The sequence below is a fragment of the Hylobates moloch genome, unplaced genomic scaffold (genome assembly GCF_009828535.3).
Source record: "Hylobates moloch isolate HMO894 unplaced genomic scaffold, HMol_V3 SCAFFOLD_23, whole genome shotgun sequence".
NCBI lineage: Eukaryota > Metazoa > Chordata > Mammalia > Primates > Hylobatidae > Hylobates > Hylobates moloch.
This window is the reverse complement of record NW_026652298.1, coordinates 13,727,339-13,742,080: the sequence shown is the minus strand read 5'-3', so window position 1 is coordinate 13,742,080 and position 14,742 is coordinate 13,727,339. Positions and strand designations below refer to the sequence as shown.

The window sequence follows — 14,742 nt, the reverse complement described above, 5'->3', positions numbered from 1 at the left end:
CCAGTCTTGACACTGAGTGGTCCAAATGGCATATTCCCAAGTATGACGAAACAGGTACTTAAACAATTTAGAAGCATCTGCTGTGGATGGGGCAGAGATATTTCTCTGTTGCTGCAAGCTGTCTCTGGCTTTGGAGATCCCCACAAGAAATAACTAAACAAGCATCAAAGGTAATGGTTTGGGGTGAGTCTGATCTAGTTACATTAATAATGAGGTGGCTAGCAACAAAACAAGGAAAGAAGAAGGAGTAATAGAATAAATGAAAGACAGTTAAACTTTCCTTAGCTTTAGTTTGGTAGGATTTTCCCCTGGGACTATAGCCCATGACCCTGGATGGGAGGGCACTTTCTTGACTCAGGTGTGATGGGTCCATCCTTTCTCGGTGGTTCAGACTGCAGTTTCAGTTGTTAGGAGCACTAGATATGGTCCCTCCCAGGACGGTTCAAGTTTCTCTTCTTTCCAGTTCTTAATGAGGGCGTAGTCTCCGGTCCAGTGCTGATGGACTGGAAACTCAAGAGGTGGGGTTTGCGCTAAGAGACCTCTAGTCCTAAAGGAAGATAAAGTAGAAGATAGACCAAGTGTATAGTTCCTAAGGAATTGATCTTTGGTCTCAAAAGTGGGAATATCACTAGTGGAGCTTAAGTATGGTAACCCATAGAGCATTTCCTAAGGGGATAGGCCAACATCTTTTCAAGGGGCAGTTCCAATACTGAGTAGAGTGATGAGGAGACACTTAGTCCAGGGTAATAGAGTTTCTAAAATTAACTTAGTTAGATTATTCTTAAAAGTCTGATTCATCCTGTCTGTTCTTCCTGACAAGGATGGATGCCAGGGGGTATGATACTCCCATTTGATTGCTAAAGCTTGAGTAAGCCCTTTAATGATATTTGCAGTAAAATGAGTCGCATTGTCTGAGTCAATATTTTCTAGTAGCCTGAACCAAGGTATTATGTTCTCTAGTAATACTTAAACCACATTATTAGCTGTTGCACTGGGGAGGGGAATGGCTTCAACCCAATGAGTGAGGTGGTCTACTATTACTATTAGGTATTTAAGGTGACTTAGTGGGGGCATTTCAGCATAGTCAACTTGAATACTTTGAAATGGCTTTAATCTGGGGCTTCTGCCCCCAAAAGGTTGTTTCCTTAGGGCCTGTTTATTAGTTTTCTTACATATTAGGCAGCTGTCCACAACTTGGTTTACTAAGGTATAAATTCCTATACATCCATAGACACTGAGAACTGCATCACACATAACTTGAGGTCTTCAGTGAGTCCCTTGATGTAGTTGGGACAGGATTTCTCCCATAAGTGGTTTGGAAAGCATTTCCCTTTGGTCTGGTAACACCCACTTCCCTTCTGAGTTTTCCTTAGCTACTAGTTTCTCTAACTTTTCCTTTTCAGCAGGAGAGAAGATAGGGATTGCAACTAGGGGAGAGAGACAGGGAGTCAGGTAGAAGATAGGTGCTTTTTGAGAGACGGCAGCTTGTTTTGCAATTTGATCAGCAAGGTTATTCCCTCGGCTTTCAAAGGTAGAATTTTTCTGGTGCCTTGGGACATGCACAACAGCTATTTCTTCTGGTAATTGTAAGCTTTTTAAAACTTGAGTGATTAATCCTTTGTGGACAAGGTCCTGCCCTTTGCTGTGAATTAGACCCCGCTCAGTCCAAATTTTTCTGAAGGTGTGCAGTACCCCCAAAGGCGTACTTGGAGTAGGTATAGATGGTACATTCTTGCTTTTGTAAATATTTTAGAGCCTGATTTAACAAAAACAATTTGCAAGTTTGAGCAGACCAATTATTTGGCAATCTTCCAGATTCTATTTCAGCAAGAACTCCATCTATGACAAAGTATCCTTTGTGTCTTTTTCCTTCAACCACCCGGGAGGAGCCATCTATAAAAAGATGACGTCCTATTTCAAAAGGGGTTTCTCTTAAATCAGGTCTAACCTTACTATGATAGTCAATGAGATCTAAACAATCATGTTCAGGATCTTTGGGGTTTGGATTCCCAGTTAGGAAAGCAGCAGGGTTAAGGGCACTGTTAGTGGTGAGAGTGAGGTCATCTTTTAATAATAGAATGGCTTCTTATTTTAAAATTCTTGAGTCTGTAAGCCATTTACCTGCCTGTGGGTTTAATATTGTTCTAACTTGATGAGGTGTGCTAACAATTAATTTTTCCCCAAAGGTTAGCTTTCTACTTTCCTCAATCAACAAAGCAGTTGCCGCTATAGATTGCATACATTTGGGCCATCCACAGGTTACTGGGTCTAGAATTTTTGACAAAAAGTCCACAGGCTGCCAGTGGCCCCCATGTTCTTGGGTAAGCACTCCTAAAGCTACTCCTTTATTTACACTGACAAACAGGTGAAATGGTTGTTTGAGGGAAGGCAGAGCTAAAACAGGGGCAGTTATGGGTAAATGTTTCAATTCTTTAAAATCATTGACTTCCTCTGGGGCCCCAAGGAGTGGGTAGGGTTTTTCTTGGTAAGCTTGGAGTACAGAGACTTGACTTTTAGAGCATATGAATCAATCCACAAGCGGCAATATCCAACTAGCCCTAAAAATTTTCTAAGCTCTTGTTTTGTACTAGGCAGGGGTAAGGACACAATTCCTTCAACTCTTTCGGGTCCTATTCTTTGCTTGCCTGCACTTATCTTTTTTCCAGTGGGGCCATTCTCTTTTGAAGTGGCCTGCTCTTCCGCATTTGAAGCACCTATTCTATTCTTCCTCTCCCTCAGTTCTGGGATTCTTTGACCTTGCTCCTCCATACTCTTTAGAGGGCCTGGTAACTGAGGGTCCAGGTCCCCTAGTTGGAGGCTTGGGTCCTCCAAACAGGGGTTTGGACCCTTTATAATTCCTGCCCCACCTAGAGTCTCTGTTTAAAAACATATGGGCTTGAAGCCATCTGTTGGAAGGTGGATAGCATAAGTTTCATTTTTTGTTTTTGCTTTTCTTCATCTCTCCTCACACACTTTTTGGGCTTCTCCTAGGAGTTCCTCTATGGACTGTTTTTTCCAGTTTTCTAGTTTCTGCAACTTCTTTGCTACATCTGACCAGTTATTTATGGCAAAATGTAGCTTTAACATTCCTTGCCTGAGAGGGTCTTCTGGATCTAAATCTGCATATTTCCTTTTTTGTTCCCTTAGCCTTTGTAGAAATTTCATGGGGCCTTCATCTTTTTCTTGTTGTATGTTGGGAAAGATTCAGAGTGAGGGGCACTGACTCCTGAATTCCTTTAATTATATTTCTCTGAGATCTTTCATGTTTTCCCAGTGTACTGCTTTGTTATTTTCCCATTGAGGTTCTTGGGCCAGGAATTTCTGGTCTGCGGCAGGAAAGTTTGGGCTGGGAGGGTGTTCACATTCTCAAGTTGTCATAACAGCCCTGTGAATCATCGCCCTTTCTTTCCCTGAGGAGAAGATACCCAGGATGGACATTAATTCAGCCCATGTATATAACTGGGGGCCTAGGAATTGATCAATTTGGTCTGCTACCCCATATGGGCCATCTAGCAGTGGCTTAAGTTCTTTCCTGAAACCTCGAACCTCTGAACTAGTCAAAGGAGCATTTACAAAGCCAATAGCTCCTCCTCCCTGGGGCACCTCTCTCAAAGGGAAGACAGTTGGAGCTGATTCCTTAGAGGTAGAGGGGAAAGGAAGATTTTGAGTATCTTTTTTACATTGCTCTACTTCATGTTGTAGTCCCTTTAGGGAAGGATACTTAGGCTGACAAAGAGCAGACTCATGGGGTGGTGGTAATTCCCAAGAGTCAGATTTATAAGGGGGAGGAATAATAGGAGTAGGAGAAGGATCTGGGACTGGGTCTGGGGTGGCAGCAGCTGCCTGGGAAGGGGGCAGGTCAAGAGGTGGGGAATTAAACAGGGGAAGGTGGTTTAAGAGGGTCCCAGGCATTGGGAGTCCTCTGCCTAGGGGTTGGCTTTATTATGCCTATTTTGAGGAGTGTGAAATCTGATCCTTCTCCTGCATTCTTTAGGGGAAAGAGGAGAACAAGTTCTTTTCTCCAACAGAGAGCATAGTCTGTGTCTTCCTGCGAGACTGGAATTTTGTCATTCACATACTGAATTAAAAGTTGACAGACCCAAGCCTCATCTGATCCATATTTTGGCCAGAAGATGGCAGATTTGAGGATGGGTTCCTTGGCCCAGATGAAACAACAATATTTTATCATCTGTTGCTTTTTCTTGTGCCTAGTCCTCTCCTTCTCCTCCCAATATTTTAGCATGAGACCTAAAGGACTGTTGGAGGGGATCTGACTATCCCCGTCCTTATCTTTCCCTGTTGTATTAGGAGTGTTTCCCATCGTGGAGGTTTTGGATGCTCCCTTGAGTGTGTGTGTGGTCCAACCTCTCTTACTAGAGATCTCTTGCCTTCCCTTTTCTTTAGAGGCTCACCCCCTTTACTGGAGGCTTCTTGCACTCCTTTCCATTCGCTTCATCCTATCTGGCCACTTCCCTTGTGGGAAATTAGGTCCCTGTTAGTATTGGCATGCTGGTATAAGCCCCATGGCAGGATCCACCCTAAGCCGTATGAGGTGACCATGGAACTGCAGATAGGACCCGCTCATCCCACACAGCAGCAGTGCTTATCACCATTCACACAAGCAGCACCACAAGCAGTGATCATTCACACACACTTTCAGCCTCCAAGATATCCCAACAACCAAGGAAATACTTTGCTGCCCCCTCTGCGGCTTTTCTTGGTCTGTGCACAAAGTTACCTGGTCACTGTGGTATTTGTAGGCAAGCCTTTCCTTCCCACATTGCTGAGAGTCTGGGTTTATTCATCACAGCAGGTGGCAGCTGGACCTTTAGCCCCTGAGACCACTGCAACGAGGCAGTGGGACACATCTCCCCCTGGGAGATGACCAGAGACCCCCTTCCCCAGAGGAAAATGGGAAACCTGGGCAGGCCCCCAAATTGTTAGAAACAAATATTTGGTGCCACAAAGTGAAACTAGCACTCAAGCAAAAGTTTTCTCAGCAAGGCTATTTGCTTCTATAGAAGGGCGCCTCTTGCATGCAAGACAGAGGCAAAGGAGAGCACACAAAACAAAGGAGAGTAGGAGATTTTTATCTGTAATGCAGACCCTGTTCCTGTGTCCCCCCCCGTAGGCTAGGGTCAGACCACACAATCTAGGCTAATTTCAACCTAGGGTAATCTAGGCTACTGTTGACATCATCAAAAGAGGCAAGAGTGGGCCTTTGATGGGAATGACAGGTATGGTACATCATGGGGTGTTTGGGCATAGCAGAGATAGGGAGGACTGATTGATGAATGGGTACAATTACCTTTTAGAATAGAACAAAGAACCAGGAATTGAAAACCTTTGAAGAGGAACTATTTGTTTTTAACAATAAAATATGATGCCATCAGCAATTTATTTTCACCATTTTCCCTCTATTTCTCTGTGCTGGCTTCCTTTTTTAGGCAGAATCAGTTTATGTAGTGGCAAGATTGGCCACTAGTAGCTCCAGGCTTAAATTCAACCAGTTTAGCAGCCACAATGCAAAAATAATACCTCTTTAATTCCAGCAAAGTTCTGGAACTGAGTGTCCAGTAGAGACTTGGACCACATGCTCATTCCCACAGAGAGAAAGAACTAGCAAGTTGGTCCTTTGCATGTCATTTGCTCACCCATAAAACTGTATGTATGGGTAGAAGGGAATCAGTCCCCTACTCAGACCACAAAGGTTGAAAGTGAGATAGGCATAGTTACCCAAATGAATATTGGGGTGCTATTATCAAAACAAATGGAAATGGGCATTTGACAGGCAAAAATAAAAAATGTTCAATATAAGTGGTGAATGTGTAGTTAATTGAGTACAAAATAAAAGATTATGAAATGTCAGAGGGAGCCAGCTGAGGCTTGGATGATGGCAGAAATGTGTATGTAGGTTTTGAGATTTTCTTCAAAATGATCAGCAGCCCAAGAGGAGGAACAAAAACAGTAAATTGATGTGATTTACATGAAGTTCAGGATTGGAACAGTGAGCATGGTCACAGGACAAAGAGCAAAAGGAATAAAGGTGTCATGAAAGAAGAGCTGAAATGGCAATCCATGGGGCTCAGATTTGGCAGGGATGCAATAAGGTCACAGAAACATTGAAAAAGTAATTCCTGTGTATTTGGATGTTCCTGCAGTAGAAAAGTCATGATGAGGGTGTCAGTCAAAGAAAATGATGAGAAAAGTCTCAATCATTTTTGGAGATTTATTCACCAAAGTTAAGGACGCTCACAGGAGACAGGTCTATGGCTTTCTCTGTAGATGATTTTGAGAGCTCCAAATTTAAAGGGGAAAGGGCGGGATAGTGAGAAGCACACAGTTCTCACTTAAACAAAAGGGGCAAAGGAAAAATGTGGGGAATCTGCATCTTACATGAGATAATACAGACAAAATTGGGTAGGGGAACAATCTGATATGCATTTGTGTCTGGCAGCCTGGGTGACTGCACCTGTCAAGATAAGCTATCAATTAGCATTGCCATGGTGAAGTTGTAACAGCTCACCAGGAATTTCCTTGTTGGCAAAACATGGGAAAAGTGGGTAGCTTTTCATCTTGTAGCCATTTTATTTAGGAATCAAAAGGTGGAGACAGGTTTGCATGACCCAGTTCCCAGCTTGACTTTTCCCTTCGGCTAAATGAGTTTGGGGTGTCAAAATTTAATTTCCTTTCACAGGGGGAAGATACATGGATAAGAGATAGTGCTAACATGTACCTTCTACTTGGATGGACAGTATGGCATGTGAAGATTCATACCATGAACTTTTGCTCCGAGAACCACTGCAGGACCATACTAGGAAAACCTAAAGAATTCACAGATCTTTGAAAGAAGCACTTCAGGAGTGAAGCTGCAGACCTTTGCGGTGAGTGTTACAGCTCATAAAGGCAGTGTAGACCCAAAGAGTGAGCAGCAGCAAGATTTATTGTAAAGAGTGAAAGAACAAAGCTTCCACAGTGTGGAAAGGGACCTGAGCGGGGCTTTTATTCCCTTATCTGGCCCCACCCACATCCTGCTGATTGGTCCATTTTACAGAGAGCCAATTGGTCTGTTTTACAGAGAGCTGATTGGTCCATTTTGACAGGGTGCTGATTGGTGCATTTACAATCCCTGAGCTAGACACAAAAGTTTGCCACATCCCCAATAGATTAGCTAGATACAGAGTGTCGATTGGTGTATTTACAAACTCTGAGCTAGACACAGGGTGCTGATTGGTACGTTTACAAACCTTGAGCTAGATAGAAAGTGCTGATTGGTGTATTCACAATCCCTTAGCTAGACATAAAGATTCTCCAAGTCCCCACCAGATTAGCTAGATACAGAGTGCCGATTGGCGCATCCACAAACCCTGAGCTAGACACAGGGTGCTGATTGGTGTGTTCACAATCCTTGAGCTAGACACAGCATGCTGATTGGTGCACTCATAATCCCTTAGCTAGACACAAAAGTTCTCCAAGTCCCCACTAGACTCAGGAGCCCAGCTGGCCTCACCCAGTGGATCTCGCACCAGGGCTGCAGGTGGAGCTGCCCGCCAGTCCCTCGCCATGCACCCACACTCCTCAGCCCTTGGGTGGTCAATGGGACTGGGCACTGTGGAGCAGGAGGCAGCACTCGTCGGGGAGGCTCAGGCCACACAGGAGCCCACGGCAGGGCGGGGGGAGACTCAGGCATGGCGGGCTGCAGGTCCTGAGCCCTGCCCCATGGGGAGGCAGCTAAGGCCTGGCAAGAAATCGAGCACAGCGCCGGTGGGCCAGCACTGCTGGGGGACCTGGCGCACCCTCTGCAGCTGCTGGCCTGGGTGCTAAGCCCCTCACAGCCTGGGGCCGGCAGGGCAGGCTGGCCACTCTGAGTGTGGGGCCCACCAAGCCCACACCCACCCAGAACTCTAGCTGGCCCACAAATGCCATGTGCAGCCCCAGTTCCCATCCGTGCCTCTCCCTCCACACCTCCCTGCAAGCTGAGGGAGCTGGCTCCAGCCTCGGCCAGCCCAGAGAAGGGCTCCCGCAGTGCAGAAGTGGGCTGAAGAGCTCCTCAAATGCAGCCAGAATGGGTGCTGAGGCTGAAGAGGCACCGAGAGTGAGCGAGGGCTGCGAGGGCTGCCAGCATGCTGTCACCTCTCAATCCCCCCTCTAAACAGGACACCCCAATTGCTGTTGGGAATTTGGCCGATGACTGCTTTAGCTACTTCCTGGTGGATGGGGTGATGAAGGGGCCCTGCAGTTGTAGTGTCCTCCAGCGGGGAGCTCTCTAGGCCAGTAAAAGTGCCAGCGGATCAGTCCAGGTGTTCTCAGTAGAAGTTGTTAGTTGAACTCATTTGGGGTTCCATTTGTAAGACCATGTGTAGCTTGATAGCCTCAATTCTAGAGGAAATAAATTTGACAAGAATGTTAAAAATACAGGGCCCAAAGGTGAGTAACAGCAAGATGGCTGCCACGGGACCTAGAAAGGGGAGAAGCCATGTTGCCCAACTCCAGAGGTTGGTATAAGAGTTTGAAAGATGTTGTCTGATTTCAGAAGCCTTTTCCTGTAAATGCTGGGCGCCATCTTGTAGTATCCCCGACTGGTTAGTGTAAAAACAACACTCTTCCCCTAAGAAGGTGCAGAGTCCTCCTTTCTCAGCAATGAGGAGGTCTAGGTCTCGGCGGTTTCAGATAGTCACTGCTGCCAAAGAGTCTATTTGGGATTGTAAAGTAAGAATAGATTTCGTTATTTCTTGCAAACTGTCTGAGAAATCCTTTGAGAGTGTGTGGTAGCAGGATAATGAAGTAGATAAACCAGCTATTCTGGTTCCTGTAGCAGTAGCCATTTCTAACCCTATAAGTAGGAGTATTAGTTGTATGGCTCTGTGCTGATGGACTTGAGCTTTGAGGGGTACTGATAAGGTCTGATTTCCTGGGGCAATATTAATGTTGGAACTTAGAAAGACTAAGGTGCAGGTGCCTGTCCAGTTAGTGGGGAGGCAGATATAGGTCGACATTCCACCTAAGAAGAATATACCTTGGCTGGGTAGACAGAACTGGTTATATATGTTAAAAAGGTGTGTGAGTTTGTCGTTTTCATTTTCCCATACTCCTAGAGTACTTGCCAAGGTAGCTCCAGTGAGCAGCTGGAAACAGGTGTTGGGAGCAAACTGAGTAGCTCCCTGTGTTCTATTTTCCCCTTGGAGAAAAAAATGTTTTGTATCCACTAGGAACCATTTGAGAGAGTGATTGAAAGAAGGGATGAGAAGGCATTCACCAGTGGTGGGGGCACTGCTGCAGGGAGTCCAGGGGTGAATGGTCATGCAGGGAGTATGTTTGCCATTACAAAACCTAGACTGTTTGTTAAGCAGGGAGGAGGTGATGATTTTGGGGGGCCCTGAGAAGCGGACAAGCCATCTTAATGGAGCTGTTTGGGTGACTCAAAAGTTACTATGATCAGTTGGGGCTTGAAGTTGTAGGGTGTAATTACACTGATACGGTAGTAGGTGCCTCAGAGGCAGGCCTGATAACAGGTTGCATTGGATGCATAAAGGGGCTTGGAAAGTTAAGATAGTATTCGTGGTTACAGGGCTGTGTATGGGCTTTTCATTGCTTGTGTAATAGGTGAGGTTGGAAATGCAAGAACGTAAAAGTTGGGTTGCACGTCTGTTAGGGTATTCTTGGTCCTATCAGATATAGGGAAGTCAGCTAATGATTGCATCTTTAGAAGTTGGGAAGAGTCTTTTCCTTCATAACAAGGGTGGTAGGTCAAGTTGGTAAAGACCCAGTTTTTTGTGGGAATGGGAGTGGCAACATAGGCAGAGGTTGATAGAGAGATACAAAGCCAACAGTCATTTGCCGGGGAAGGACTGGACTGGTTTAACAGAGTGTGAGTTGAGAGTCTTGTAGAGGTAATTAAGAGCCAGTGAAAGGGGAGGGATGATTGTATGAGGTATCCAAGGAGGCAGGAGGGATACATAGGCAAAGAGCAAATAGGAAGGTAAAGAGGGTGCTCTGGAAAACGAGATCATTTCATCTAGTCTGAGTTAGAGGTAGGAGTAAATTACTGTCAAAAGGAAGGAAGATAGAAAGAAGGTTGATGTGATTAGGATTTTTGTTCTGGCAGGAGCTAGAGTATATAGTCGTATCACAAAGAATATGGTTAGTATGCTGTTTTCACTTATCTTTTTTAAGGAGGAAGGGGTCTTTCCTCAGGATCAGTGGTAGGAGCCTTTTTAGTCTGGGATGTTTCCTTCCAAAAAAGGAGCTGCAAGTCCTCCAATGGTTCGCAGGTGTATCCAGGCTGGTCTGGCTGATCTTGGGACTCTGGAGCTGATGATCCTGCAGCTTCCTCAGGGGATGTCCAAAGTTTAACTCGGGTGTGGTGAATCCAAGATTCCACTCCTGCCACCTTAACTGCAGTGGGAGTAGAGAGGATTAGTGAGTGTGGCCCTTCCCACAAAGAGCCCATAGATGGGGAGGTAGAGGGGAGAGATTTGACCAACACTAGATCTCCTGGTTGAAACAACTCTGTTTCCTTTTCTCTGTGACATCCTTCAGGTAGGTTTTTAAGGTTTTGTTGATATTTTCCCAAAGAAGTTATATCTTTGACCAAGTTTGCCATTTCCTGATCAAGTAGGAGGTCATTTGTGAGAAAAGGTCATCCATACCACATCTCATATGGACTGAGCCCTATTTTGTGAGGAGAATTTCGGATTCTCAACAGGGCCATGGGCAAAAGAGTAGGCCATGGGAGGTGAGTTTTTTGTGTTAGTTTCCTTAAGTGCCTCTTGAGCGTTTCATTTGTCTTCTCGACCTTCCCTGAGGATTGTGGCCTCCTGGAACAGTGAAGGTGATATTGTATCCCTAGCGCCCTGGAGATTCCCTGAGTTATCGTGGCTTTAAAAGCCAGACCATTGTCTCTCTGTAAGCTTTGGGGAAGCCCAAATCTAGGAATTATTTCATGAATTAGGACTTTACTCACTTCCTGAGCCCTCTCTGTCTTGCACAGGAAAGCTTCTATCCAATTTTTAAAGGTATCAGCACAGACCAACAAGTATTGAAATCCCTTTGACTTAGGCATATGGGTGAAGTCTAACTGCCAGTCCTCTCCATGATAGTGCTCTATTCTTTGTTCCCCCAAAGGGGCCTTATGATGAACCAAGGGATTATTCCTTTGGCACACCTCACAGGCTTTGACTACCTGTTAGATGGTCCGGAGGAGATTTGGCCCTGTTAACAGGGATTTGGCCATTTGATGAGTGTTTTCAATACCCATATGAAAAGTTTGGTGGTGGGTTTTAAGTATTTTCCACTGGTTCTTTGGGTATAAGTACCTTTCCTTCTTCTGTTGCCAACCACCCCAAAGGGAGAAAACTATGCCCCCGTGAAAGTCCCCATTCTGTTTCAGTTGGGGAATACTGGGGCTTAATCTCTTGCATGGGGTTGTTCCATACCAAGGGTCCTTCTGTAGTTATTTCTAATGGGGGATTCCATTTGGCAGCAATTTTGGCCTCAGCATCTGCCCAACGGTTTCCTTCTGCCTTCTCTCCTTCACCTTTCTGATGGCTTTGGCAGTGTAAGTCTGCCACCTCCTTGGGTTTTTGCACTGCGTGCAATAACTATAATTTCCTTGTGGTATTTAATGGAGGTTCCCCCAGAGGTTAGGAACTCTCTCTCTTTCCATATTGCAGCATGGGCATGTAGGATTAGATAAGCATACTTGCTATCTGTATACACATTTATTCTTTTTCCCTTTCCCAGTTCTAAGGCTCGGGTAAGTGCCACTAGTTCCGCTAACTGGCACTGGTCCCTGGGGGAAGAGGCTTACTTTCAAGTACGGTTACATCACTAAATATGGTGTAACCTGCCCTTCGTATCCCATTCTCCACAAATGAACTTACAGCGGTATATAGGTTAAGGTCAGGATTAATTAAGGGGACTTCTGAGGGATCATCTCGGGCAGCATAAGTCTGGACTAAAATTTATTGGCAGTCATGCTCAATTGGTTCCCCATCCTCTGGGAGAAAAGTGGCAGGGTTGAGGGCCACGCATGTGCGTATTTGAAGTACCAGTCCCTCAAGGAGTAGCACCTGGTATCTAAGTAGGCGGTTGTCTGATAGCCATAAACTTCCTTTGGCACCTACTATGCCATTTACATCATGAGTAGTCCAGACAGTGAGATCCTTTCCTTGTATTATTTTGACAGCCTCTGACACTAAGACGGCCACTGCTGCAACTACCCTTAAAGAGTGAGGCCAGCCTTTTGCTACTACATCAATTTCCTTGTTTAGGTATGCCACTGATTGTGGGGTTGTCCCACAAGTCTGAGTAAGGACTCCAAGAGCTATCCCAGCTCTCTCTATGACATATAAAGAGAAGTTTTGTCCTGTGGGAAGGCTTAAATCTGGAGCTTGTACTAGGGCCTGCTTTAAGGCTTTGAAGGCTGTTTCTGCCTCTGGTTCCCATTCTACTAGATGAGTATTTGCCTTCTGGGTTTCCTTGATTAAAGTATAGAGGGGCCTGGCTATCTCATTGCATCCAGGGATCCATAGTTGGCAAAAGCCAGTAATTCCAAGGAACCCCCACAACTGTTTTAATGTCTTAGGGTGAGGATAAGCCAGTATAGGCTGTATTCATTCCTTGCTGAGGGCCCTGGTCCCTCTGGGTAAGATTAGGCCAGATATTTGACCTGCTGTAGGCAAAGCTGGGCCTTTGATCTAGACACTTTTTACCCTTGATTAGCTAGAAAGTTCAAGAGATCTAGAGTAGCCTGCTGGCACGAGGCTTCCAAACTGGTAGCCAAAAGTAAATCACCCACATACCGAAGGACCAGAGTGCCCAGACTTGAGAAGTGGCCTAGATCTTGGGCCAGTGCCTGACCAAACAGGTGAGGGCTATCCCTAAATCCTTGGGGCAAGACCATCCATGTAAGTTGGGACATGTGGTCTGTGGGATCCTCAAAGGCAAAGAGGAACTGGGAGTCAGAGTGCAGGGAATACAGAAGAAGGCATCCTTGAGATCCAGAACCATGAACCATTCTGCTTCCTCTGGTATTTGACAGCAGGGTATAGGGGTTGGGTACAACTGGATATAGAGGAATTACTGCCTCATTGATGAGTCTAAGATCTTGCACTAGTCTCCACTGACCATTTGGTTTTTGTGCTCCTAGAATTGGGGTGTTGCAGGGACTGCTGTTTTTCCTCACTAAGCCTTGAGCTTTCAAATGTTTAACAATATTCTGTAATCCTTTATTAGATTCAGGCCTTAAGGGATATTTCCTTTGATAAGGAAAAGTAGTGGGATCTTTGATCTTTTAACCTGATTTGGACTGGGCAGGCATTTTTTGCCCTTCCAAATTGTCCTTCCAATGCCCAGACTTCAGGGTTGATTCCCTCCTCAAGTAGGGGACAACAAATGGGTAACTTGTTCCCCATATTCATGTAGATAATAGCTCCAGCCTTGGCTAATATATCCCTCCCTAATAAGGGTGTGGGACTTTCAGGGATAACAAGAAAGGCATGTGAAATGAGCAAAGTCTCCCAATTACAACTGAGGAGGTGGGAGAAATACCTGGTTACAGGCTGTCCCAGAATTCCTCGGATGGTAACAGACCTTGAGGACAGTTGTCCAGGACAGGAGATTAACACTGAGAAGGCCGCACCAGTGTCCAGGAAGAAGTCAATTACCTGGCCCTCAATAGTTAAACATACCCGGGGCTCAGTGAGGGTGATGACATGAGCTGGCACTTGCCCCGGGCACACTCAGTCCTGTTGTTGGATCATCTGGTTGGGGGCTTCTGACCCAGGGAATCTTCATCCTCTGGGGCAGTGCACTTTCCAGTGATTGCCTCAGCATAGTGGACCTGGACGAGGGGGCAACTTGTTTCTCTTTGGACAATCTTTTTTAAAGTGTCCTAGTAAACCACACTGATAACAAGCCCTACTAGGTGATGGGCCTGCTCCATTTTCTGTCCTCTCTGAGCCACCAAGGTTTGTTTGTCTGAGGGCCATGACTAAGGCTGCAGCCTTTCTCTGATCTTGCTTTTCCTTTTGGGCCTGTTCCTCTTGGTCCCTATTACAGAACACTGAGGTTGCCAGGTTTAATAATGCCTCTAGATTTTGTTTAGGGCTGAGGGCTTGCTTTTGGAGCTTTCTCCTGATATCTGCAGCTGAATGGGTAATAAACTTATCTTTTAGAATCAACTGACCCTTGAGTGATTTGGGTAACAGGGGAGTATATTTTCTTAAGGCCTCTCGTAGCCACTCGAGGAAGGCAGAAGGATTTTCTTCCTTTCTCTGAGTTATGCTGGACATCACTGAATATTTCATGGGCTTTTTTACTAATTCTCCTTAGTCCTTCTAGAACACAAGTCAACAGATGTTTACAACCTCAGTCCCCATGATCTGAGTAAAGGTCCCAGTGGGGATCCATACTGGGGATGGCTTGCTGACCGTTAGGGAATTTGTCCCTTTCTTCAGCGGCCATTCTATCATTTACTTGACTAAGATACCAGGTATCTCCAAACTCAGGCTGCAGCTAAAGCCTCATTCTTTTCATTAAAGGCCAGGGTTTGATCTAACAGTAGCATGACATGTCTCCAAGTGAGGTCGAAGGTTTGCCATAGACCCTGTAGGACATCTATATACCTATCAGGATCATCTGAAAACTTCCCCAGGTCTGCCTTGATCTGTTTTAAGTCAGAGAGGGAGAAGGGGACATGTACCCGGGTTGGGCCAAATTCCCCTCCCTCTACAGCTTGAA

At 45.5% G+C, this 14,742-nt stretch overlaps 1 long non-coding RNA gene across 1 annotated transcript in view; it reads left to right on the top strand.

Annotated features, from left to right (window-relative positions):
* The window catches only part of LOC131382382 (uncharacterized), a 52,346-nt gene that overhangs the window by 5,745 nt on the left and 31,859 nt on the right, over nucleotides 1-14,742 (top strand). The window contains exon 2 of the long non-coding RNA XR_009211815.1: nucleotides 6,698-6,884. This is a non-coding gene — a long non-coding RNA (uncharacterized LOC131382382). The remainder of the gene's footprint in view (nucleotides 1-6,697; nucleotides 6,885-14,742) is intronic.